Source organism: Triturus cristatus, chromosome 3_1, assembly GCF_964204655.1.
Source record: "Triturus cristatus chromosome 3_1, aTriCri1.1, whole genome shotgun sequence".
NCBI lineage: Eukaryota > Metazoa > Chordata > Amphibia > Caudata > Salamandridae > Triturus > Triturus cristatus.
The window spans coordinates 110,371,790-110,399,284 of NC_140583.1; the positions used below are offsets into that span (position 1 = coordinate 110,371,790).

At 48.5% G+C, this 27,495-nt stretch overlaps 1 protein-coding gene across 1 annotated transcript in view; it reads right to left on the reverse strand.

Annotated features, from left to right (window-relative positions):
• LOC146859794 (catalase) overlaps window positions 1–27,495 on the reverse strand; it is a 408,907-nt gene that overhangs the window by 176,190 nt on the left and 205,222 nt on the right. The gene's annotated exons all lie outside the window — the stretch shown is intronic.

Below are 27,495 nucleotides of genomic sequence, written 5' to 3' on the forward strand. Positions count from 1 at the left end.
AACTGGCATATGCACCGAGGCTCCTTGTGAGCCACAGGCATGTCTGGTTTCTTTCAAGCCCTACCTGACCAATACACAAAATCCTGTCTGGGGTGGTGCATGCACCTCCCCTGGCAGGAAACCCTTTGTCCACACCTCCCAAGCTGGAAGGACTCCCAGCAGCAGGAGGGCAGACTTGTGTCTGTGGTGGCAGCATCCATTTTGTGGAGCTGAGGCTATGTCTGATTTTACCCGGGTTTCAGGTACTGTACATGTCGTGTCCCTCTAGAAGGGTGGAATGCTAACCCCGTCGCCAGAATTGGCGAGGGGTTAGTATTCCAATTCGTATGACACCTTACTCGACATGTTTTGATAAAGCCAAACCAAAGATAGCATTTAACCGCGAGGTTCATAATGCACTTAAGAGTATATGGTATGACGATATCTGGAAACAGTAGAAGGAAGTTGTTCCGACCACTGCAGACAGGCTCAGCTCATGCCAGAGCACCATCTCACATGGAACCAAGCACTCTGCCTTCAGGATTGTTAAGGCCTGCCATAGGAGTGACTTATAGGTTACCAGGTGTCCCATTTAAGTTTAGGTATAGGTATACTACACCTAAGTAAGAGGTGATTACACCAACTTACCCCAGCTGAGTGATCAGCCAGTTGTGTCAGATTGTTAGGCCAAGCCTGGGGTGGCATAATACATGCTTCAGCCCCTGGCAGGCCTTGGATACACCAATGCCCTGGGTACCTAGTGTACACTGGTACAGGGGCTGACAGGGTGATCCAACCAATTGGGTATGTACCTAGGGTACATGGAGTCCATTTTACAGAGAGAGCAGATAGCCTGAGAGCCTGAATGGCAGGATCTCAGGCCAACTAAGTCGAAAAACCAGCTAGACACTAGGCAAAAATTTGGGGGTAACCATAGTCAGATATCCACCTTCCTACACAACCCCCCCCCAAACGAAGGGAGATAAGGCTGACCTTGACCAGGTAAGCCTATATTGCCCAAGTGGCCATATAAGGAGGAACCAGCACTGGCATGGTTACCCCCTGTCTCATGGTCCACTAAGCAATCCCTCACCCTAAGGGTATCAGAGGGTCTCCACCATAGGGAATCTCTACCGGTGGTGTGTCTTGGCAAAGTAAAAGGCTGGTGTTGAGATGGAGTACTGAAGTGAGTGTCCTCAAAGTGAGGCCTCAGCTTCCTCCAATCATCCTCCACCATGGATGCCTTTCTTTCTTTAACTGAGTTGCACTGTGCTCTCAGGGTCAGCCTCTGGCTACCTAAAGCTGGAGGCTGGGTCCCTTTTGTGGGCTTACTGGAGGGACAGGTCAGGTTTGGGGCCCTAAGGTCCCATGTTTGCCTGTGCCCAACAGAATCCCCCTGGGGGAGGTCCCTAACTACCTGTAAAGGAGATCCCTCAGGAATGTTTTTACCCATCACCTGACTAGGGCTACTAGCCAGGCAATCCTCATTCTTTTGATGGGGGGGTTCTTGTGGACAGGGGCCCTCTGGGGGTCCACTGGCCTCCCTGACCTCTGCAGCCCTGGGCTGACTGAGGCAGGGTAGAGAGAGGCAGGCTACCTGCACCAGACTGGATCCCACCTTGGAAGGGGCCACTGACATCAGAGGCTCTGCCAGGCCAGGCCTGGCTACCTCTGGGGCAGTTCCTTCACAAGGGGTGAGGTCAGATCCCTGAGGAGGCTGACCTTTTCCTAATGTCTGGGGAGAGGGAGACTTTTCTTCCTCCCCACTACTCTGTTTGTGTGGAGTGATCCATTGTTTCAGGCTTCACTACACCTATGTCAGTCTGAGTATAGGCTGAGACCATTACAGCCTTGCCAACCTTTTCAGGGGGGCACTCAGTTTGTGTTTGAGCTGTGACTGTCACAGCTCTGCCAGTCCCTACAGGGAAGTCTGTCTGTGCCTGGGCTGTGGCTACCACTGCCCTTCCAACCTTTTCAGGGAGGAAATCTATTTGGACAGGGGTTGTGAATGGCACAACCCCCCTACCCTTTTGTGAAAGGCCTACCATTTTAGAATGGGTGTCTTGTTCAACTCCAGCCCAAGCTGAGAGTTCTAAGTCATTCCCCAGTAAGCAGTCTACAGGCAAGGTTGGGGACACTGCTACCCTTTTAGGGCCAGTGACCCCTCCCCAGCTGAGACATACCTCTGCCATGGGATGACTGTTCTGTTTGCCATCAATGTTAGTCACCTGGTAGGAGAAACCGGGCAAAAGCTGCTCAGAGGGAACTAGCCAATGGGCCACCATTGTGATGCTAGCCCCAGTGTCTCTGTAGGCCTCAGCTTTTGTACCATTGATGTAGGGCTCCTGTCTGTACCTACCCAAAGTGTTGGGACAGGCAGTGAAGTTGGCAAACCCCATGCCACCATCACAGACAAGAGTGGTTGCTGTAGGGGAATTGGCTAAGCCAGGGTCCCCCTGTGTTCCCCAAGTAAACCCACCCAGATTTCTGGGGGCACTCCCACCACCTGGGGGATTACTGCTGACAGTAATAGGTGGTGTGACAGGAGTAATTGGAGGAACAGTTTTGTTTTTAGCCCTTGGGCAACCGCTGTCAGTTTTCCAATGCCCAGGAGTTTTACACTCATGGCAGTAGGGCTTTTTAGCTGTGGTAGAGGAGGGAGCTTGGGACCCACCACCCTGTGTGGAGTTTTGGGGCCCTGAGGACGGTTTCTCTTTTTCTTTATCCCCACCCTTCTCTTGAGGCTTGGTGGTATCTTTCTTTTGGTCACCACCCTGGTTTTTAGGCCTGATCCTGGTCCTGACCCATTTATCTGCCCTCTTTCCCAATTCTTGGGGAGAGGTCAAATCTGAGTCTACCAGGTGTTGATGGAGAAGCTGGTTTTGACAATTACTTAAAATCTGCTCTCTCATCATCAAATTGTACAATCCTGTATAATCAGACACCTTACTTCCCAGCAACCAACCCTCCAAAGCCTTAGTGGCACATTCCACATATTCAGACCAGTCCTGAGTCTGTGTCTTCTGGGTGTCTCTGAACATTAACCTGTACTGTTCAGTGGTTAAGCCTAACCCATCAACTAGGACACTCTTCAGGACTCTGTAATTTCTGACATCCTCTTCTCTAACAGTGAGGAGTCTATCTCTGCCTCTCCCCTCAAAGGAGAGCCATAAGATTGCTGCCCACTGGTCTTCAGGAACCTGCTGCACTTTGCAGGCTCTCTCAAGAGCAGTCATCCATTTGTGGATGTCATCCCCACTTTTGTAGGGGGGCACAATCTTGGACAGGTTCCTATTGTCAAAGACCCTATCTTTGTCCCTAGGGACATTGCTGCCACCAGTGGGTATAGACCCACTCTCTCTATGCTGCCTAGCCTTGCTCAGTTTTTCTTCCATCAGGGCTACTTCTAGCTCCTGCTTCCTGATCCTCAGCTGGGCTTCCTGCATTCTGGCCTCATGTTCCCTCCTCTGAGGGGTGGTCAGTCTCCTTCTGGAGTGACCTTGAGAGCCTCTAGAGCCATGGGAAGCATTGGAGTCACCTGAGCGATTCCTTTGCCTTCCAAGCCCTGTGTTAAGTCCACTGGGGAGATCCAATGGGGTGAACCCACTGTCAGTCCCCAATAGCCTTAGTTTAGCTGGGCCAAGTATAACACTTGGCACTGGGCTAGTTCTCCCTTCATCCCCACTCACATCTGTATCCCCATCACTTTCTTCCTCTGTGGTAGGCATCCCATCTAAGGGGTGACTATTGGGAAGGGGTACTTCAGTGGCATCTTCAGAAGGGGGGCCTCCTGTTCCTGTCCCTAAGGGGGCTAACTGGGAAGCTTTCTTGAGTGCTCTCTGATTCTCATCATTCTGTAAGAGCTCTCTGAGCTCAGCAGAGTTTGGGTTCTTGGGCTGTTTAAGGCCTCTAAGAGTTGCCAAATGCCTGAGCTCATTCTGATTAAGGGTAGCAAAGCTGGTTGGTGCCCTCTGGGGGTCACTCTCGACAGAGATGGGTACAGTGGACCCCTCTGCCCCGGCCATTGCTCTTAAGTGTGGGTGGATGTGTTGCAATCTACCTACACTTGGGTTTACCTACTAAACCTATCTAGTAGTTGTAGTCAGGGTGTGCTACTCCCTTTGCTCTACAACAACTAAGTTCAGTAGAACTTAAGTATATCTAATCTTGTTTTATATGTACCTACAGGTACCTATGTGATCTTTCAATTGGTAACCAAGAGATTACAATGGTAAAACACAGCAAGCTCAAATCCAACCGCTGCTCACCAATGTGAGAAGTTGGCCTGGTATATGCTGTTCACTAGTTCTAGTGACCACCTTGTACCATGCCAAGCAACCCTTATGGTGTGGTTGTAAGTCAACCTTTTTGGACTAGCTGCCCTAGTGGTAGCGTAGGCTAAGCAGTCTTTGAGGCTAAACTCGTGATGCGTGTTAAGCAAGCTGTTTTACCAATAGTAACCCCCTTTTATACCAATGAAAGGACACCACACAGATATATATTCAAAATATATATGTATTTATTTCTCAAAGTAACCCCTAGTCTCTTTATGAGCACAGGAGCACAAATCGTCAAACAAGATTATCACAGAATACACAGAAGTTGCACTTTATATGGATAGGCCCTGGTGGCCACTCAAACCATATACTAAAATAGTGGTATAAGTACCACGAACAGAAAAGGGAAAAGGCCTAGGGCCTCTAGAATCGCTGGGCCTACAAGGAGCTAACGTCAGTTAGTGACCAGGAGGTCCACGGGTGGCGTGTGCAGAGCAAATAGTCACACGCGTGCTCCCATAGGTTTCAATGGGTGCGTAAAAAGTACAAAGTTACTGCAAAAGGAATCTTCCGGATGACCTAGGAACTTAAGATTTGGAACACAGGCACTAGAGATGTAATACTACACTTGGGCACAGGTGTGCCAGCTTTACCTCACCCACAGGAAGCGGGTGCATAGGCCTCGAAGTGCGTCGGGTTTCTTCTATCTGTTCCGTGGGGCCTGTAGACAAAAGTGCTGCAGGCGGTCGGTCGGGAAGAGATGCAGTGGATCCAAGAGTGGATCGGAGATGTTGAAGACCTGTAAGCAGAGGGGACAGTGTTCACAGTCACTAGCCAGTGACCAGCGTGGCACCAGGTGGGTACCAGGCGATGTCGGGTGCAAACAGGTGATGAGGGGTAGCTTGTCTCCGCAGCCACGTGGTCCCTGAAGGTCGACGACGTCCAGGAGTCGGCTCACGAGCTGTCCCACGCAGGCTCTCGCTGTCGGCGGTGTCGGCGACTTGATCGAAGCAAACAAGCCTTGGCAAAAGCAATTGTAGAAGGATTCGGAAATCAGCTGTTGGTTCTGACCAGCAAGGTCAGAGGGATTGCTCCTTTGGAGGGGAGCAAGGGCCAGTCTGGAGCAACCAGACCAGCGGTGTTTGTCGTAGATTTCGTCGCCAAGGTGGCCACTAGCCAGCGGGCCAGCAACCGGTTAGGCGCGTCGAGTGGCAAAATGCAGAAGGGCCCCACGCAGATCGTGGAGATGCTGGAGGGCTCACCTTTGGTGCAGATGCTGCTCGAGGGTTGGGCTTCTCAGGACCCAAAGCACAACTTGGAGGGAGCCTCGGTTGTTGTACTGGTCAGCTTGTCGTAGTCGTTCCAAGATGGCTGGCTCCACGTGTCTCGGTGCCTCCACGGGTCTCCTCTTTGCAGGGACTGTGGATCGGGCGGTGAGAGGTCTGGAGGTCCAGGTCTTGTCAGTCTCTGGGCTCGGGCTCCGGCGGGAGGCGGCGGCAAAGCAGACGGTGATTCGCTGGATGGTGCTTGCGTTAGCAAGGTGGTCACTCCCTGACCACAGGGGAGATTTTCTTCAGTCTTCTGTGCAGCAGAATGTCGAAGTTCCCGTCTTCTTCTTAGTTTCAAGTTGATTCCAGGATGTCTGAAGTCTTAGGACACAGCTCCTACCTTTATTCGGATTCTAGGGGCCGGACTACCTGCTAGGTCCCTCCCTATGGGTGGGACCAGGAAGGGGGGTGGTTACACCCCCAATCCTGACCAGGAAGGGGGGTGGTTACACCCCCAATCCTTTGTCCAGCTCGCCCCAGGCCCGGGACTGGTGTGCCCCAGGACCGGTTTGAACTGGCATATGCACCGAGGCTCCTTGTGAGCCACAGGCATGTCTGGTTTCTTTCAAGCCCTACCTGACCAATACACAAAATCCTGTCTGGGGTGGTGCATGCACCTCCCCTGGCAGGAAACCCTTTGTCCACACCTCCCAAGCTGGAAGGACTCCCAGCAGCAGGAGGGCAGACTTGTGTCTGTGGTGGCAGCATCCATTTTGTGGAGCTGAGGCTATGTCTGATTTTACCCGGGTTTCAGGTACTGTACATGTCGTGTCCCTCTAGAAGGGTGGAATGCTAACCCCGTCGCCAGAATTGGCGAGGGGTTAGTATTCCAATTCGTATGACACCTTACTCGACATGTTTTGATAAAGCCAAACCAAAGATAGCATTTAACCGCGAGGTTCATAATGCACTTAAGAGTATATGGTATGACGATATCTGGAAACAGTAGAAGGAAGTTGTTCCGACCACTGCAGACAGGCTCAGCTCATGCCAGAGCACCATCTCACATGGAACCAAGCACTCTGCCTTCAGGATTGTTAAGGCCTGCCATAGGAGTGACTTATAGGTTACCAGGTGTCCCATTTAAGTTTAGGTATAGGTATACTACACCTAAGTAAGAGGTGATTACACCAACTTACCCCAGCTGAGTGATCAGCCAGTTGTGTCAGATTGTTAGGCCAAGCCTGGGGTGGCATAATACATGCTTCAGCCCCTGGCAGGCCTTGGATACACCAATGCCCTGGGTACCTAGTGTACACTGGTACAGGGGCTGACAGGGTGATCCAACCAATTGGGTATGTACCTAGGGTACATGGAGTCCATTTTACAGAGAGAGCAGATAGCCTGAGAGCCTGAATGGCAGGATCTCAGGCCAACTAAGTCGAAAAACCAGCTAGACACTAGGCAAAAATTTGGGGGTAACCATAGTCAGATATCCACCTTCCTACACTGACTGACGCCGACACTGACTGACTGACACCGACACTGACTGACTGGCGCAGACACTGACTGGCGCAGACACTGACTGGCGCAGACACTGACTGGCGCAGACACTGACTGGCGCAGACACTGACTGGCGCAGACACTGACTGGCGCAGACACTGACTGGCGCAGACACTGACTGGCGCAGACACTGTCACTGACTGACTGACTGACGCAGACACTGTCACTGACTGACTGACGCAGACACTGTCACTGACTGACTGACTGACTGACGCAGACACTGTCACTGACTGACTGACTGACGCAGACACTGTCACTGACTGACTGACGCGGACACTGTCACTGACTGACTGACTGACGCGGACACTGTCACTGACTGACTGACGCGGATACTGTCACTGACTGACTGACTGACGCGGACACTGACTGACTGACGCGGACACTGATTGACTGACGCGGACACTGACTGACTGACGCGGACACTGACTGACTGACGCGGACACTGACTGACTGACGCGGACACTGACTGACTGACTGACGCGGACACTGACTGACTGACGCGGACACTGACACTGACTGACTGACGCGGACACTGACACTGACTGACTGACGCCGACACTGTCACTGACTGACTGACTGACGCCGACACGGACACTGACTGACGCCGACACGGACACTGACTGACTGACGCCGACACGGACACTGACTGACTGACGCCGACACGGACACTGACTGACTGACGCGGACACTGACACTGACTGACTGACGCCGACACTGTCACTGACTGACTGACTGACGCCGACACTGTCACTGACTGACGCCGACACGGACACTGACTGACTGACGCCGACACGGACACTGACTGACTGACGCCGACACGGACACTGACTGACTGACGCCGACACGGACACTGACTGACTGACGCCGACACGGACACTGACTGACTGACGCCGACACGGACACTGACTGACTGACGCCGACACGGACACTGACTGACTGACGCCGACACGGACACTGACTGACTGACGCCGACACGGACACTGACTGACTGACGCCGACACGGACACTGACACTGACTGGCGCAGACACTGACTGGCGCAGACACTGACTGGCGCAGACACTGACTGGCGCAGACACTGACTGGCGCAGACACTGACTGGCGCAGACACTGACTGGCGCAGACACTGTCACTGACTGACTGACTGACGCAGACACTGTCACTGACTGACTGACGCAGACACTGTCACTGACTGACTGACTGACTGACGCAGACACTGTCACTGACTGACTGACTGACTGACGCAGACACTGTCACTGACTGACTGACTGACTGACTGACTGACGCAGACACTGTCACTGACTGACTGACGCGGATACTGTCACTGACTGACTGACTGACGCGGACACTGACTGACTGACGCGGACACTGATTGACTGACGCGGACACTGACTGACTGACGCGGACACTGACTGACTGACGCGGACACTGACTGACTGACTGACTGACGCGGACACTGACTGACTGACGCGGACACTGACACTGACTGACTGACGCCGACACTGACACTGACTGACTGACGCCGACACTGACACTGACTGACTGACGCCGACACTGACACTGACTGACTGACGCCGACACTGACACTGACTGACTGACGCCGACACTGACACTGACTGACTGACGCCGACACGGACACTGACTGACTGACGCCGACACGGACACTGACTGACGCCGACACTGTCACTGACTGACGCCGACACTGTCACTGACTGACGCCGACACTGACTGGCGCAGACACTGACTGGCGCAGACACTGACTGGCGCAGACACTGACTGGCGCAGACACTGACTGGCGCAGACACTGACTGGCGCAGACACTGACTGGCGCAGACACTGACTGGCGCAGACACTGTCACTGACTGACTGACTGACGCCGACACGGACACTGACTGACTGACGCCGACACTGTCACTGACTGGCGCAGACACTGACTGGCGCAGACACTGACTGGCGCAGACACTGACTGGCGCAGACACTGACTGGCGCAGACACTGACTGACTGGCGCAGACACTGACTGACTGGCGCAGACACTGACTGACTGGCGCAGACACTGACTGACTGACGCAGACACTGACTGACTGACGCAGACACTGACTGACTGACGCAGACACTGACTGACTGACGCAGACACTGACTGACTGACGCAGACACTGACTGACTGACGCAGACACTGACTGACTGACGCAGACACTGACTGACTGACGCAGACACTGACTGACTGACGCAGACACTGACTGACGCAGACACTGACTGACGCAGACACTGACTGACTGGCGCAGACACTGACTGACTGGCGCAGACACTGACTGACTGGCGCAGACACTGACTGACTGGCGCAGACACTGACTGGCGCAGACACTGACTGGCGCAGACACGGACTGGCGCAGACACGGACTGGCGCAGACACGGACTGGCGCAGACACGGACTGGCGCAGACACTGACTGACTGGCGCAGACACTGACTGACTGGCGCAGACACTGACTGACTGGCGCAGACACTGACTGACTGGCGCAGACACTGACTGACTGACGCAGACACAGACGTGGGTCCCGTGCTCACTACGCCACTGGACTCAAGCTATCCTGGCTGATGACGGCTGATAGCCAGAAACCGGTCCTAGGATGCTTGATTCCGGTCCAGGGAAGACATGGCTTGGCAGTTCAGGCTGGACTGTTCCCATGAGGCACAGGGTCAAGACTGATTTGCATATGGCCATGTCTGAACTGGGGTGGCGTAGTGGGCAAAAGAACGATGGATTTAACCCAGATCTCTTGACTGGGGGAGAATGTCTGCATTGTCAGCATTCCGTCCATCATTTGTTTGTTGTAAAGCTTTTCGCCCTAAGTGGGATGGGTATGCCCAGACGTGGGTCCCGTGCTCACTACGCCACTGGACTCAAGCTATCCTGGCTGATGACGGCTGATAGCCAGAAACCGGTCCTAGGATGCTTGATTCCGGTCCAGGGAAGACATGGCTTGGCAGTTCAGGCTGGACTGTTCCCATGAGGCACAGGGTCAAGACTGATTTGCATATGGCCATGTCTGAACTGGGGTGGCGTAGTGGGCAAAAGAACGATGGATTTAACCCAGATCTCTTGACTGGGGGAGAATGTCTGCATTGTCAGCATTCCGTCCATCATTTGTTTGTTGTAAAGCTTTTCGCCCTAAGTGGGATGGGTATGCCCAGACGTGGGTCCCGTGCTCACTACGCCACTGGACTCAAGCTATCCTGGCTGATGACGGCTGATAGCCAGAAACCGGTCCTAGGATGCTTGATTCCGGTCCAGGGAAGACATGGCTTGGCAGTTCAGGCTGGACTGTTCCCATGAGGCACAGGGTCAAGACTGATTTGCATATGGCCATGTCTGAACTGGGGTGGCGTAGTGGGCAAAAGAACGATGGATTTAACCCAGATCTCTTGACTGGGGGAGAATGTCTGCATTGTCAGCATTCCGTCCATCATTTGTTTGTTGTAAAGCTTTTCGCCCTAAGTGGGATGGGTATGCCCAGACGTGGGTCCCGTGCTCACTACGCCACTGGACTCAAGCTATCCTGGCTGATGACGGCTGATAGCCAGAAACCGGTCCTAGGATGCTTGATTCCGGTCCAGGGAAGACATGGCTTGGCAGTTCAGGCTGGACTGTTCCCATGAGGCACAGGGTCAAGACTGATTTGCATATGGCCATGTCTGAACTGGGGTGGCGTAGTGGGCAAAAGAACGATGGATTTAACCCAGATCTCTTGACTGGGGGAGAATGTCTGCATTGTCAGCATTCCGTCCATCATTTGTTTGTTGTAAAGCTTTTCGCCCTAAGTGGGATGGGTATGCCCAGACGTGGGTCCCGTGCTCACTACGCCACTGGACTCAAGCTATCCTGGCTGATGACGGCTGATAGCCAGAAACCGGTCCTAGGATGCTTGATTCCGGTCCAGGGAAGACATGGCTTGGCAGTTCAGGCTGGACTGTTCCCATGAGGCACAGGGTCAAGACTGATTTGCATATGGCCATGTCTGAACTGGGGTGGCGTAGTGGGCAAAAGAACGATGGATTTAACCCAGATCTCTTGACTGGGGGAGAATGTCTGCATTGTCAGCATTCCGTCCATCATTTGTTTGTTGTAAAGCTTTTCGCCCTAAGTGGGATGGGTATGCCCAGACGTGGGTCCCGTGCTCACTACGCCACTGGACTCAAGCTATCCTGGCTGATGACGGCTGATAGCCAGAAACCGGTCCTAGGATGCTTGATTCCGGTCCAGGGAAGACATGGCTTGGCAGTTCAGGCTGGACTGTTCCCATGAGGCACAGGGTCAAGACTGATTTGCATATGGCCATGTCTGAACTGGGGTGGCGTAGTGGGCAAAAGAACGATGGATTTAACCCAGATCTCTTGACTGGGGGAGAATGTCTGCATTGTCAGCATTCCGTCCATCATTTGTTTGTTGTAAAGCTTTTCGCCCTAAGTGGGATGGGTATGCCCAGACGTGGGTCCCGTGCTCACTACGCCACTGGACTCAAGCTATCCTGGCTGATGACGGCTGATAGCCAGAAACCGGTCCTAGGATGCTTGATTCCGGTCCAGGGAAGACATGGCTTGGCAGTTCAGGCTGGACTGTTCCCATGAGGCACAGGGTCAAGACTGATTTGCATATGGCCATGTCTGAACTGGGGTGGCGTAGTGGGCAAAAGAACGATGGATTTAACCCAGATCTCTTGACTGGGGGAGAATGTCTGCATTGTCAGCATTCCGTCCATCATTTGTTTGTTGTAAAGCTTTTCGCCCTAAGTGGGATGGGTATGCCCAGACGTGGGTCCCGTGCTCACTACGCCACTGGACTCAAGCTATCCTGGCTGATGACGGCTGATAGCCAGAAACCGGTCCTAGGATGCTTGATTCCGGTCCAGGGAAGACATGGCTTGGCAGTTCAGGCTGGACTGTTCCCATGAGGCACAGGGTCAAGACTGATTTGCATATGGCCATGTCTGAACTGGGGTGGCGTAGTGGGCAAAAGAACGATGGATTTAACCCAGATCTCTTGACTGGGGGAGAATGTCTGCATTGTCAGCATTCCGTCCATCATTTGTTTGTTGTAAAACTGACTGACTGGCCGACACGGACACTGACTGACTGGCCGACACGGACACTGACTGACTGACGCCGACACGGACACTGACTGACTGACTGACGCCGACACGGACACTGACTGACTGACTGACGCCGACACGGACACTGACTGACTGGCCGACACGGACACTGACTGACTGGCCGACACGGACACTGACTGACTGACGCCGACACGGACACTGACTGACTGACGCCGACACGGACACTGACTGACTGACGCCGACACGGACACTGACTGACTGACGCCGACACGGACACTGACTGACTGACGCCGACACGGACACTGACTGACTGACGCCGACACGGACACTGACTGACTGACGCCGACACGGACACTGACTGACTGACGCAGACACTGTCACTGACTGACTGACTGACGCAGACACTGTCACTGACTGACTGACTGACGCAGACACTGTCACTGACTGACTGACTGACGCAGACACTGTCACTGACTGACTGACTGACGCAGACACTGTCACTGACTGACTGACTGACGCAGACACTGTCACTGACTGACTGACTGACGCAGACACTGTCACTGACTGACTGACTGACGCAGACACTGTCACTGACTGACTGACTGACGCAGACACTGTCACTGACTGACTGACTGACGCAGACACTGTCACTGACTGACTGACTGACGCGGACACTGACTGACTGACGCGGACACTGACTGACTGACGCGGACACTGACTGACTGACGCGGACACTGATTGACTGACGCGGACACTGACTGACTGACTGACGCGGACACTGACTGACTGACGCGGACACGGACACTGACACTGACTGACTGACGCCGACACGGACACTGACACTGACTGACTGACGCCGACACGGACACTGACACTGACTGACTGACGCCGACACGGACACTGACACTGACTGACTGACGCCGACACGGACACTGACACTGACTGACTGACGCCGACACGGACACTGACACTGACTGACTGACGCCGACACGGACACTGACACTGACTGACTGGCGCCGACACGGACACTGACACTGACTGACTGGCGCAGACACTGACTGGCGCAGACACTGACTGGCGCAGACACTGACTGGCGCAGACACTGACTGGCGCAGACACTGACTGGCGCAGACACTGACTGGCGCAGACACTGACTGGCGCAGACACTGACTGGCGCAGACACTGACTGACTGACGCAGACACTGACTGACTGACGCAGACACTGACTGACTGACGCAGACACTGACTGACTGACGCAGACACTGACTGACTGACGCAGACACTGACTGACTGACGCAGACACTGACTGACTGACGCAGACACTGACTGACTGACGCAGACACTGACTGACTGACGCAGACACTGACTGACTGACGCAGACACTGACTGACTGACGCAGACACTGACTGACTGACGCAGACACTGACTGACTGACGCAGACACTGACTGACTGACGCAGACACTGACTGACTGACGCAGACACTGACTGACTGACGCAGACACTGACTGACTGACGCAGACACTGACTGACTGACGCAGACACTGACTGACTGACGCAGACACTGACTGACTGACGCAGACACTGACTGACTGACGCAGACACTGACTGACTGACGCAGACACTGACTGACTGACGCAGACACTGACTGACTGACGCAGACACTGACTGACTGACGCAGACACTGACTGACTGACGCAGACACTGACTGACTGACGCAGACACTGACTGACTGACTGACGCAGACACTGACTGACGCAGACACTGACTGACGCAGACACTGACTGACGCAGACACTGACTGACGCAGACACTGACTGACGCAGACACTGACTGACGCAGACACTGACTGACGCAGACACTGACTGACGCAGACACTGACTGACTGGCGCAGACACTGACTGACTGGCGCAGACACTGACTGACTGGCGCAGACACTGACTGACTGGCGCAGACACTGACTGACTGGCGCAGACACTGACTGACTGACGCAGACACTGACTGACTGGCGCAGACACTGACTGACTGGCGCAGACACTGACTGACTGGCGCAGACACTGACTGACTGGCGCAGACACTGACTGACTGGCGCAGACACTGACTGACTGGCGCAGACACGGACTGGCGCAGACACTGACTGACTGGCGCAGACACTGACTGACTGGCGCAGACACTGACTGACTGGCGCAGACACTGACTGACTGGCGCAGACACTGACTGACTGGCGCAGACACTGACTGACTGGCGCAGACACTGACTGACTGACGCAGACACTGACTGACTGACGCAGACACTGACTGACTGACGCAGACACTGACTGACTGACGCAGACACTGACTGACTGACGCAGACACTGACTGACTGACGCAGACACTGACTGACTGACGCAGACACTGACTGACGCAGACACTGACTGACGCAGACACTGACTGACGCAGACACTGACTGACGCAGACACTGACTGACGCAGACACTGACTGACGCTGACACTGACTGACGCTGACACTGACACTGACTGACGCAGACACTGACACTGACTGACGCTGACACCGACACACGCTGACACTGACACACGCTGACACTGACGCTGACTGACTGACGCTGACACTGACTGACACCTCTACTACTCTCTCTATTATCTCCCTACTACTCACTCCCTACTACACGCATGTGTGTGTATATATATATATATATATATACACACACACATATATAAACATATATAATCTGCATATCTATACAAATATAAATGCATGCATACATATATGCATACATATGCATGTTATGTACATGAAAGTTTGAAAAACACTAATACAAGCAAAGCTAAAAAGCCACCTAATTACAAACCGAATTGCTTTAACTTAAACGAGGGTGAGACATATTGCATTTTCAATGCTTGTTTACTTTGGTTCCATCAAGAAGGCATTCAGATGTGTCACACATTTGCCATAAATTCTGAATGCTAGCACTCTATTTGCTCATTAGATCACTGTAGTAAAGCTACTGCTCACCAGGCTGCTGGTATTCAAAGTGCATGTTTCAGTCTGCATGTCAGAATGTTTTAACAAAATAGAAGAGGATTTTAGAAGTCAAAATGTGTCCTAATATTTCTTTCTGCAGCACTAATCATAATTTCTAGGGCAAAATTAACCCCCTCATGTTGTTCCTTTGAAAATTAAATGTTTTAAGTGTTACCACTTTATTCCAATCAAGATGGCTTCAGGTGTGCCATACTTTTGTCATAAGTAAGAGTGTTAGCGCTCTAGTTGTTCTTTAGAACACTCAGACATTCTGTCATTGGGCTATTCTTGGGCTACATATGGGTGATATTTGTGCTACATTTGGGCTCTTTTGTCTCTGGTGGCCATCTTGGGAGATTTATTTGTTATGAAGTTTCCCAATTTCCTCATTTACTACAGTCTCCTCAGTAGGAAATACTTTCAGTTTTTTACTTTGATTCCATCAAGAAGGCATTCAGATGTGTCACACATCTGCCATACATTTGGAATGTTAGCACTCTAGTTGCTTATTAGATCACTGTAGTAAAGCTACTGCTTACCAGGGAAGTCTGCTGCTGGTATTGAAAGTGCATGTTTCAGTCTGCATGTCAGAATTTTTTAATGAAATAGAAGAGGATTTGAGAAGTTACTCAAAATGTGCCCTAATTTTTCTTTTTTCAGCGCTAATCATAATTTATATGGCAAAATGAATCCCCCTCATTGTGTTCTTTTTAAATTAAACTACTCACTCTCTACTACTCGCTCGCTACTACTCGCTCGCTACTACTCGCTCGCTACTACTCGCTCGCTACTACTCGCTCTCTACTACTCAACTACTCCCTACTACTCACTCTACCTCTAACCCTCTCTCTACACGCAAACATATGTATATATATATATCATCTACTGTGATAGTTATAGTTAGGACAGGGTTTCCATAGGAAATCTGAAAATTCTATTTTGAATAACTTTGGCGCCGGTAGACGAATCCTCGTGAAATTTTCAAAACGAATGGGGCGCTCCGTTCAGCTCCTACCCTGAAAGTCTCGGGGTGATTCGTCAAGCGGGGGGCCGAGAAAAAAGGGGGGCCCCAAAACACGTTTTCCCCATGCATTTTTCCATAGGACCTTTAGTCGAAGGTACAGCCCGAACAGCTGAACAGAATTACTTGAAATTTGGCAGAGAGGTAGTCCTCAGGTCAGGGAAGTGCCTTTTGCAGGTCTGGTGTCAATCTGTTCAGTAGTTCCTGAGAAAATAGCATTTAAAAGCATATAAATATCTATAAGCGCGTACCGTGCGCGCACCGTGCGAGCACCCTAACGTGCGCCAGCATAATTCTGATTGGTGGTTACATGTTAGTCAACGTTCAAAATCAGGAAGTTTCTTTTCAGTGCGAGAGTGAAAAAGGAAGGTGGCGAACGTGAAAAGGGGGCAAGGTAGAGAGTTCCCGACCCCCTAGCCTTTGTCAGGGGGTCCCTGAAGGACCCCAAAGGCAGAATTTTTTTTATTTATTTATGTATTTTTTTTTAAATCGCGGAGGTGCGCGCACCGTGCGCGCACGGTGAAAACCCCCCCCCAAAAAAAATTTTTCATACGTAGTTTATTGTAAAATAAATATAGAAAAAAATGACATAAATAACTTAGCATTTAAAAAACCGTACAAATTCACTGAAGACACCATAGGTTTCACACACGTTATAGTTAGGAATTAGCATTTAAAAAACCTTGCAAATTCACTTAAAAAAACCATAGGTTTCACACGTTATAGTTAGGTGGATATTTCACTCGTTGAAATTCCCCCGTTATAATTAGTTCAGATAACTATAACTCGCGCGACCGCCACTCTATCACAAGGATGATGTCATGAGTGATGCCACTGACCAGGTCATGAGTGATGTAATATGTGACGTCATGAGCAGTGGATTGCGGGCGCGCAAGTAATAGTTATCTGAACTAACTATAACAGGGGAATTTCATTGGTTTTTTACGAGTGAAATATCCACCTAACTATAACATGTGTGAAACCTATGGTTTTTTAAGTGAATTTGCAAGGTTTTTTAAATGCTAATTCCTAACTATAACATGTGTGAAACATATGGTTTTTTCAGTGAATATATATATCTACTGGCAGTCGCCAGTAGATAGTTATAGTTAGGACTGTGTATCCATAGGAAATCCGCAACATTCTATTTGGAATAACTTTGGCGCCGGTTGACGAATCCTCGCGAAATTTTCAAAATAGGTGGGGCGCTCCTACCCTAAAAGTCTCGGGGGGGATTAGTCAAGCGGGGGCTGAGAAAAAAGAGGGGTCCCAAAACAGAGAGGTAGTCCTCAGCTCAGGGATGTGCCTTTTGCAGGTCTGGTGTGAATCTGTTCAGTAGTTCCTGAGAAAATCAAAAGTAACATCATATATATATATATATATATATATATATATATATATATATATAAATATATCACTGTCACCAAAAAGTAGTGAGGCCCTTTGCTGCAAAAGCCGTTTATTTTCAGGTACAGCAGCGCCTTTTACATCTTCCATCCCATCTTCTAACGTTTCGGCTAACTGCCTTGCTCACAGAAGGAAATGAAATAATTTGCAGGTGTGCTGTGGCGCGCTTTTTCAAAGATGCACCACGTGACTGAATTAAACAACTACAAGCCCCAAAGTGCATTGTGTTAATGTCTCGTAATTCAAATAGGAAATCCTTTGATAATTTTTAACCTGGATGGTACTTATCTTATAGACACACGCACTGTTCTTAGTTCGGGAAATGCTGAAGTCAGTCAGGTGAGTAGAACCAGTGTTTCAATGCTGTTAAAATACGGACTTGAAAGCAAACACCACTTGCAGCATGATCATGGCAGGAAATAATCCTGAATGAATCTCTTCCTCGCGCCATCCTTTTTGCACCATTGGCATCACCTCAGTAGGTTAGGTGCGCGAGTGGATCAGGCACCTCAATTAATATGCACCAAAAGTTCCCACGTTACTGGAGCCCAAGATCCTACAGAGCGGCCTCACAAAGAATGGGCACGGGGCAGCCCATCAATACATCACTGTCACCAAAAAGTAGTGAGGCCCTTTGCTGCAAAAGCCGTTTATTTTCAGGTACAGCAGCGCCTTTTACATCTTCCATCCCATCTTCTAACGTTTCGGCTAACTGCCTTGAAACGTTAGAAGATGGGATGGAAGATGTACTGACTGACTTCAGCATTTCCCGAACTAAGAACAGTGCGTGTGTCTATAAGATAAGTACCATCCAGGTTAAAAATTATCGAAGGATTTCCTATTTGAATTACGAGACATTAACACAATGCACTTTGGGGCTTGTAGTTGTTTAATTCAGTCACGTGGTGCATCTTTGAAAAAGCGCGCCACAGCACACCTGCAAATTATTTCATTTCCTTCTGTGAGCAAGGCAGTTAGCCGAAACGTTAAAAGATGGGATGGAAGATGTAAAAGGCGCTGCTGTACCTGAAAATAAACGGCTTTTGCAGCAAAGGGCCTCACTACTTTTTGGTGACAGTGATGTATTGATGGGCTGCCCCGTGCCCATTCTTTGTGAGGCCGCTCTGTAGGATCTTGGGCTCCAGTAACGTGGGAACTTTTGGTATATATATATATATATATATATATATATATATATATGTGGGCGGAGCCTAACCACACATCTCATCCTGAGATCTGATTGGCTGTCAGCACTTCATCCAAGAAGTGTTGGCAGCCATCTTGGGACCAATATACATGATAACACCTCATTAAAAAGCATTGCAGTTAATAGAAGGTTTTAAGACTTTAGTTACATTATAAATCATTTGTTGATGGTACCATACTCATTTTAGGAATTGTGGTATGTTCTAAGGTGATTTCACCATGTGAAAAAGCCTTCTGCTGGGATATCATGATTGAGAGAAAAATATTTTCTCATGCTTTTCCCACAGAGGTTTGGAAGGTGATCTATAAGCTAAACTGAGAGCTTATTTTCTGTAAATTCACATTATGTTTCTCAGTCATGTGAGAATGAAGTCTGACATTCTCAGTAAAACATGTACATCCAACAAGGGCAGAGACTGTCAGTTGATTCCTTTGTGTTCTACTGCAGCTTCCCAGAGTGTTCCAAAGAACAACTAGAGCGCTAACAGTCCTACTTATGATAAACGTATGGCACACCTGAAGCCATCTTGATTGGATTAAAGTGGTAACTCTTAAAACGTTTAATTTAAAAAGGAACAAAATGAGGGGGTTCATTTTTCCATAGAAAGTATGATTAGTGCTGCAGAAAGAAAAATTAGGGCACATTTTGAGTGACTTCTCAAATCCTCTTCTATTTCATTAAAAAATTCTGACATGCAGACTGAAACATGCACTTTGAATACCAGCAGCAGACTTTCCTGGTGAGCAGTAGCTTTACTACAGTGATCTAATAAGCAACTAGAGTGCTAACATTCAGAATTTATGGCAAATTTGTGACACATCTGAATGCCTTCTTGATGGAATCAAAGTAAAAAACTGAAAGCATTTCCTACTGAGGAGACTGCAGTAAATGAGGAAATTAGGAAACTTCATGACAAATAAATCTCCCAAGATGGCCACCAGAGACAAAGGAGCCCAAATGTAGCCCAAATATCACCCAGATGTAGCCCAAGTATAGCCCGATGACAGAATGTCCCAGAGTGTTCTTAAAAACAACTAGAGCGCTTACTGTCTTCATTATGACAAAAGTATGGCACACCAGAAGCCATCTTGATTGGAATAAACTGGTAACACTTAAAACATTTATTTTAAAAAGGAACACAATGAGGGGGTTCATTTTGCCATAGAAATTATGATTAATGCTGAAGAAAGAAAATGAGGGCACATTTTGAGTGACTTTTCAAATCCTCTTCTATTTCATTAAAAAATTCTGACATGGACTGAAACATGCACTTTTAATACCAGCAGCAGACTTCCATGGTGAACAGTAGTTTTACTACAGTGATCTAATGAGCAACTAGAGTGCTAACATTCAGAATTTATGGCAAATGTGTGACATATCTGAATACCTTCATGATGGAATCAAAGTAAAAAACTGAAAGCATTTCCTACTGAGGAGACTGCAGTACATGAGGAAATTAAGAAACTTCATAACAAATAAATCTCCCAAGATGGCCACCGGAGACAAAAGAGCCCAAATGTAGCCCAAAATCACCCAGATGTAGCCCAAATATAGCCCAATGACAGAAGTGCGCAAAACCCTTATTATTTTGTGTTTTTGCAGTGTTATATAGTGCAGACTTGTCAGGTATTGGAGTGCTTTACATGAGCATTGGTTACATCACACAAGAACAAATTCATTTTGGTTGTAGACATGGGGAGACTAAGTGATTTGACCAGAATCACAGAATGTCGAGCTAAAGCAGAAACTCCAAGCTGGTTCCCCAGTTGCAAAGTCTGCAGTTCTGGAAGTAACACCACATCCTCTCCCCTAAGTGCAACATTTAATCAAGTGGTCAACTGGATCAAAAACATAAAGATAACAAATAATTTAAAAGTGCTTTGTCGCTATTTGAAAACTCAGAAAATATGTCCTTATTTTAGTCTTTTAGAGCACTAACCATAATTTTGATGCCAATAAGACCCTCTCATATATGTAATTTCTAAAGGAAATGCTCTAGGTATTACAGTTTTGATTACATCAAGATGACGTCAGGCGTTCCACACTTTTGTAATAAATATAGAATGTTAGCAATCTAGTTGTTCATTAGGATACTGTTGAGAGGCAGAGGCCAGGGGCACGGACTCTGAAAATTGAAGGCAGGTAGGAGGGTGCAAAGGCAACAATTTAACCACACTGAGCGGGCAGGAAGGGCCGTGGCAGCACAACAGACTATGGAGGGCAGTGGAAAGGGGGGCAGGGGCAACAAACCAACAATACAGGACTTGCAAGAGAGGCTGTGGCAATGTAATAGACCATTGTGGGCAGAAGGAAGAGGCAATGGTAGTACAACCATACATGCCAACAAACCCGATTCAGCCAGGAAACGTCCAATGTTTTTAAGCTCAAATGGGCTTTATTTGATCTGTCTCCTGTCTACAATCTCCTCTTTTTCAATGTAACTCAAAGGGGAAAATCAATACCCCAGTTTCTTTTTTCAAAATCTCCCTCTTACCAAGTTCAAAATGTTCGCAAGTATGGTACATTGGATCATGGAAGGAAATGGGGTAGGGACATGGACTTGGATAACAGAGGACAGGAGGGACATGGAGAGGTGCACCAAACTGACCCTGCAGGGCAGGCATCAGGGTTTGCAGCAGCACAATACACCACACAGGGCATGCGGGACGGGAGTGCAGCACAACAATCCATAGAAAGCAAGAGGGAGGGGACAGGACCATGCACATGGACAACAGTGAACAGAGGGGCAAGAGGCAATGGTAGCTAGCTGACCATAATGGACAGACAGGAGAGAAAGCTGCAGCATAACAGATCATAAAGGGCAGGAGGGACAGATCAGGGGCATTACAATGGAACAGACAAGCCAGGAGGGAGGGAGTAGGGGTCTGCACATGTAAACAGAGGGCTGGGGGCAAGGGGGCAGGGCAGGAGCAGCAAGATAGCCATGGAGGTCAGGCAGGATGGGTACTAGAAGCAAGACACACCATGAAGAGCAACAGTGAGACTGTGATGGCATACACACAGACCATGCAGGGAAGGTGGGAGGGGCCATGGCAGCACAGAAGAACATGCATGGCAAGCGGGAGGGTTAGTGGCAGCACAATGGTTATGATGGGCAAGAAGGAGGGTGCAGGGGCATGCACAAAGGACGATGGAGGATTGAAGGGAGGGTCAGGACCTGTGCACAGACAAGAAAGTTCAGGGGAAGGGGCCTCACAACAGACCGCACGGGGCAGGCAGGTGGAGCAGTTGCTGCACAACAGACCAGGGAGGGCAGAAGGGTGTGGCAGTACAATGGACCATGTAGGACAGGAGGAAGAGGATAGGGGCATGGCATGTGGACAGGCAGGGTGGAGGTGGCAGGGACAGGTTACAGTCATCTGACAATGCTGGGCAGGTGGGAGGGGAGTGGCAGCTCAACAGAACACTCAGAGTAGATAGGAGTGGCAGGTCCATGGAACATGGTGGGCATAAATGATGGAGCAGGGGCATGCACAAAGACATCGGAGGGCAGGGGGAAGGAGAATAGGGGCAGCAAGCTAAGCACAGAGTTTAAGCAGGAGGTCAATGATGGGGCATATAATTGGGCAATGGAGGGCAGGAGGAGTGGACTGGTACATCATACTAAATTGAGGGCAGTGGCAGCACATCAGACCATGCATGGCAGGAGGGAGGAGGCTAGTCCATGGATTCACACAACAGAGGATAGGTAGGAGGGGGATGGGGCAGCAAGCTAACTGTTCAGAGAAGGCGGGTATTAAGAACTTTGTTTTTAAAACGTGTGTCTGTGCGAAATACTTAAAATATGAACAAGTATGCAGCATAATCTCACTTTTATTTAGGAAGAAGAGGACGTTTGTGACTGTGACTCCGGGCTCACTTGGCAGAAACACCCTCTGACCCTCCACCCCCTTTCGCAAAATGTAATGCCCGTGAAAAGGGTAGGTGAACACAGTGTTATATAGAACATAGTCCTGAGAGCACGATTGAAAATGAAAACTAGATATAGTGTATGGTATAAACTATGCACCAAAAAGTGTGATATAAGATGAACCGGGCGTGAAATATAATATGCAATACATTGTGCGCAATGACAGATTCATTGGAGAGAGCGAGATAGCACAGGCACTAGCGCGTGCTATGCAATATGCGCCTTGGAGTGTAATATGCACAGGGTAGTGTTGTGTAACCTAGCTAGTCTCTAAAGTTTTAATATAAAATATGTGCTGGGGAGTGTAACGTTGCATATGCACTGTGACAAAGATATGGATCCCAGATTGTAATATATATGGCATAGCACTGTGCGTTATAACATAGGCATCGAGGAAGGCACGTTAGATGGGGCAATATAACCCGTGCGAAGACAAGTGTGGCATGACATATTCACGGGGTGGTGGTGTTACAGTGCACATGGGCTAGAGAGTGTCATAGAATACAACACAGAGGTGTGTGGCACTCAGCAGGCAATGGTGGGTGTAACACAGCAGTGGAGAAGTGTGGCTCAATGATTAGAGCGGCTGACCCTGATGCAGAGGTCTAGACCGGGACCAGGGTTCAATTCCCCGCCTCGGCGGGTCTTGGGCTCAAAAATTCCACGGACCTGATAATGCTCGCCTCTGTGCTATTCCAATCATGGAGTCCCACTCTGCAACTCTGGGCAATAGCTTGCTTAATCTCCACAACGGCCCCCACAACGCTAAGGATGCCTGGCCTCCACCTTGGGGGTGCCCAGGAGTGGACGCCTCACAGGGAAAGCCAGGATGGGTTCCACAGCGGTATTCGTACAAGTGCCTTGAGACCCTTGCGGGTGAGTAGTGCGCTATACAAGTATCAATTTACATTACATTACATTTACAGTATTGAAGGGAAATTATATCCCCAATTTAAAACGTGCCATAGTGCGTGTTTGCACACGTCACCTCAGGCCCCGTCCCCTCCCTTCACCACTGTGTAAACGCGCCCTGTGGCTGTTCTAAGTTGAGATTAAGTCCTCTTGAATCCTAAGGGTCCCTAGGTTCAAACTAGACCACTAGGTACCTCCAGTAAGCGCCACAGAGCTGCGTTGCAGAGAGGTGTAAAAAGGGGCTTGGCCTCAGAACACCTGTCTGCAGCGCAGCTCCCTGGCGCATACTGGAGATGCCTGTTGGGCTAGTTGGCCCTCAGGGACCCTCAGTATTTTGTTCTTTCTGCACGTTATCCTTCTTCCTGCACTTTTCTTCGTCTTTGAGGACTTCTGTTGCTTCTTTCTGCACTTCTTTTTATTCTCTGTGCATTTTTTCTTCTTTCTTCACATGTCCTATCTCTGTAGGCATAGTTAGAAATTAGCATTTAAAAAACCTTTGAAATTCACAGAAAAAACCATAGGTTTCAGGCACGTTATAGTTAGGAATTAGCATTTAAAAAACCTCAGAAATTCACTGAAAAAACCATAGGTTTCAGGGGTGTTATAGTTAGCTGGACTTTTCACTTGTACAAAACCATTGAAATTCCCCCGTTATAGTTAGTGCAGCTAACTATAACTCGCGCGCCCGCAATGCACTGCTGATGACGTCACATATTACATCACTCATGACATGGTCAGTGACATCACTCATGACATCACTGATGACATCTCAAATGACATCACCCTTGTGATAGAGTGGCAGACCTCCTCTCACCCGAATATAACCTTTGATACACACATTCAAAAATAGAGACTAAAATTTTCAAAACAATGGACATACCAATACCAGTTACAACAACCTCTTCAGTAATTCTAAGATCCACATGCACGTCCACTCATTCACCAACAGTCCTATACAGTCATTCATACATGTACTCACTCATCATATGTACTCATACACCTATACATCCTGTTACACAATGCCACTCATCCATAGAGTTACTCACACACAGTCACTCATGCTAATAAAGAATCAAACATACATTTACTTGCATATACAGTTATACACACAACACCACACTTACTTCTACGGAAAATTACACATACTTAGTCTTTTAAACAATCACTTATAGAAACACATACTTATTCATACAGGAACTCTTTCAATCTCTTACTCTCACATATACTCACTTATATACACCAATAGTCATATATACTAGTTTAAAACATATGTAGTTACTCATAAAGACACTATTGAGACAGTCATTCACTCACTAACACACCCATACACACACACATCCACCCATACAGTCCTGCACACATGCTGTCTTCAACACATACAAACAGTGAGTCACTCATTCATGCACCTCTGCACTACGTAATACCCCCCACCGAACCATGCAGACACTCAGACTGATACTCAAAAAACCAACTAATAACCTATATAGACACCCATGTAGCTACTCACCAACCCATGCAGCCACTTACACAAAGTGAGAGACTGATACAGATATTTACATATTTAAACATTACTCACTAAGCCATGTATTCACTATGATACACTTAATCAGTCAGTTACACAATCAATTTTTCAAAAACAAATCCATTTAGACACTTATATACCCATTTATTCTTCCATCGACCTTGAGATATACATATATAAAACATATTTAATTTTCAGAAAAACACAGTCACTGGATGATGTCATCAGTGATGTCATTTGAGATGTCATCAGTGATGTCATGAATAATGTCACTGACCATGTCATGAGTGATGCAATATGTGACGTCATCAGCAGTGCATTGCGGGCGCGCGAGTTATAGTTAGCTGAACTAACTATAACGGGGGAATTTCAATGGTTTAGTACAAGTGAAAAGTCCAGCTAACTATAACACCCCTGAAATAGAGATAGATAGATAGATAGATAGATACACACACACACACACAAGGTGCCCGGAGAGAAGGAAGCCCACAACAGGTAGGTTTAGCCAAAATTCTTTACTTGGAGGGAACAACAAGGAAACAAAGTTCGCCAGCACAGGAGTGTCGTCCAAGCCGCCTGACGCGTTTCGTGGTATTCACTTCTTCAGAGGCGATGGATTGGTTGAACGTGAGGCAAATCAAATTTCAGGCATTTAATTGTCAATTTCGTGCTCCACCTCCGTCGTGGGCGTGGTCACAGTTCGTGGCATGATGGTAGTTGCAGTGCCTTATATTTCTACAGTGAGCTGACGTTGCCCCGCATTAAAATTATCAAATAAAGCCAACAGTGGGGGGTGCCGCAAACCAAATGCCCTCGTTGACGCTGAGTGTCTCCAAGCAAAAGACACCTGTCCCATGCCCTTCTCTCCGGGCACCTTGTGTTTTGATGTTTAGCGCTCTCGCCTGAGCCGCGGAGGAAGCACTGGTGTTTCTGCACCCCTGCAGCGACGCCAATCGACACCGTTGTTCATGGGACAGGTGCCTTTTGCTTGGAGACACTCAGCGTCAACGAGGGCATTTGGTTTGCGGCACCCCCCACTGTTGGCTTCATTTGATAATTTTAATGCGGGGCAACGTCAGCTCACTGTAGAAATATAAGGCACTGCAACTACCATCATGCCACGAACTGTGACCACGCCCACGGAGGCGGAGCACGAAATTGACATTTAAATGCCTGAAATTTGATTTGCCTCACGTTCAACCAATCCATCGCCTCTGAAGAAGTGAATACCACGAAACGCGTCAGGCGGCTTGGACGACACTCCTGTGCTGGCGAACTTTGTTTCCTTGTTGTTCCCTCCAAGTAAAGAATTTTGGCTAAACCTACCTGTTGTGGGCTTCCTCTTCTCCGGGCACCTTGTGTTTTGATATATATATATATATATATATATATATATATATATATATATATACACACACACACACACACACACACACACACACACACACACACACGCATATATATGCACACACATATATATATATGCACACACACACACATTATATATATATATATATATATATATATATATAGATATGCACACATTATATATATATTTATATATATATTCTGCACATCTATATAAATACAAATATAAATGCATGCATACATATACATATGCACGTTATGTACATAAAAGTTTGAAGAACACTAATAACAACAAACCTAAAAAGCCACAGAATTGCTTTAACTTAAACGAGGGCAAGACCTATTGCATTTTCAATGCTTGTTTACTTTGGTTCCATCAAGAAGGCATTCAGATGTGTCACACATTTGCCATAAATTCAGAATGTTAGCACTCTAGTTGCTCATTAGATCACTGTAGTAAAGCTACTGCTCACCAGGGAAGTCTGCTGCTGGTATTGAAAGTGCATGTTTCAGTCTGCAGGTCAGAATTTTTTAATGAAATAGAAGAGGATTGGAGGAGAAGTCACTCAAAATGTGCCCTAATTTTTCTTTCTGCAGCACTAATCATACTTCTATGACAAAATGAACCCCCTCATTGTGTTCCTTTTTTAATTAATTGTTTTAAGAGTTACCACTTTATTCCAATCACAATGGCTTCAGGTGTGCCATACGTTTGTCATAAGTAGGACTGTTAGCGCTCTAGTTGTTCTTTGGAACACTCTGGGAAGCTGCAGTGAAACACAAAGGGATCAACTGACAGTCTCTGCCCTTGTTGGATGTACATGTTTTACTGAGAATGTCAGACTTCATTCTCACATGACTGAGAAAGATAATGTGAATTTACAGAAAATATGCTCTCTGTTTAGCTTATAGATCACC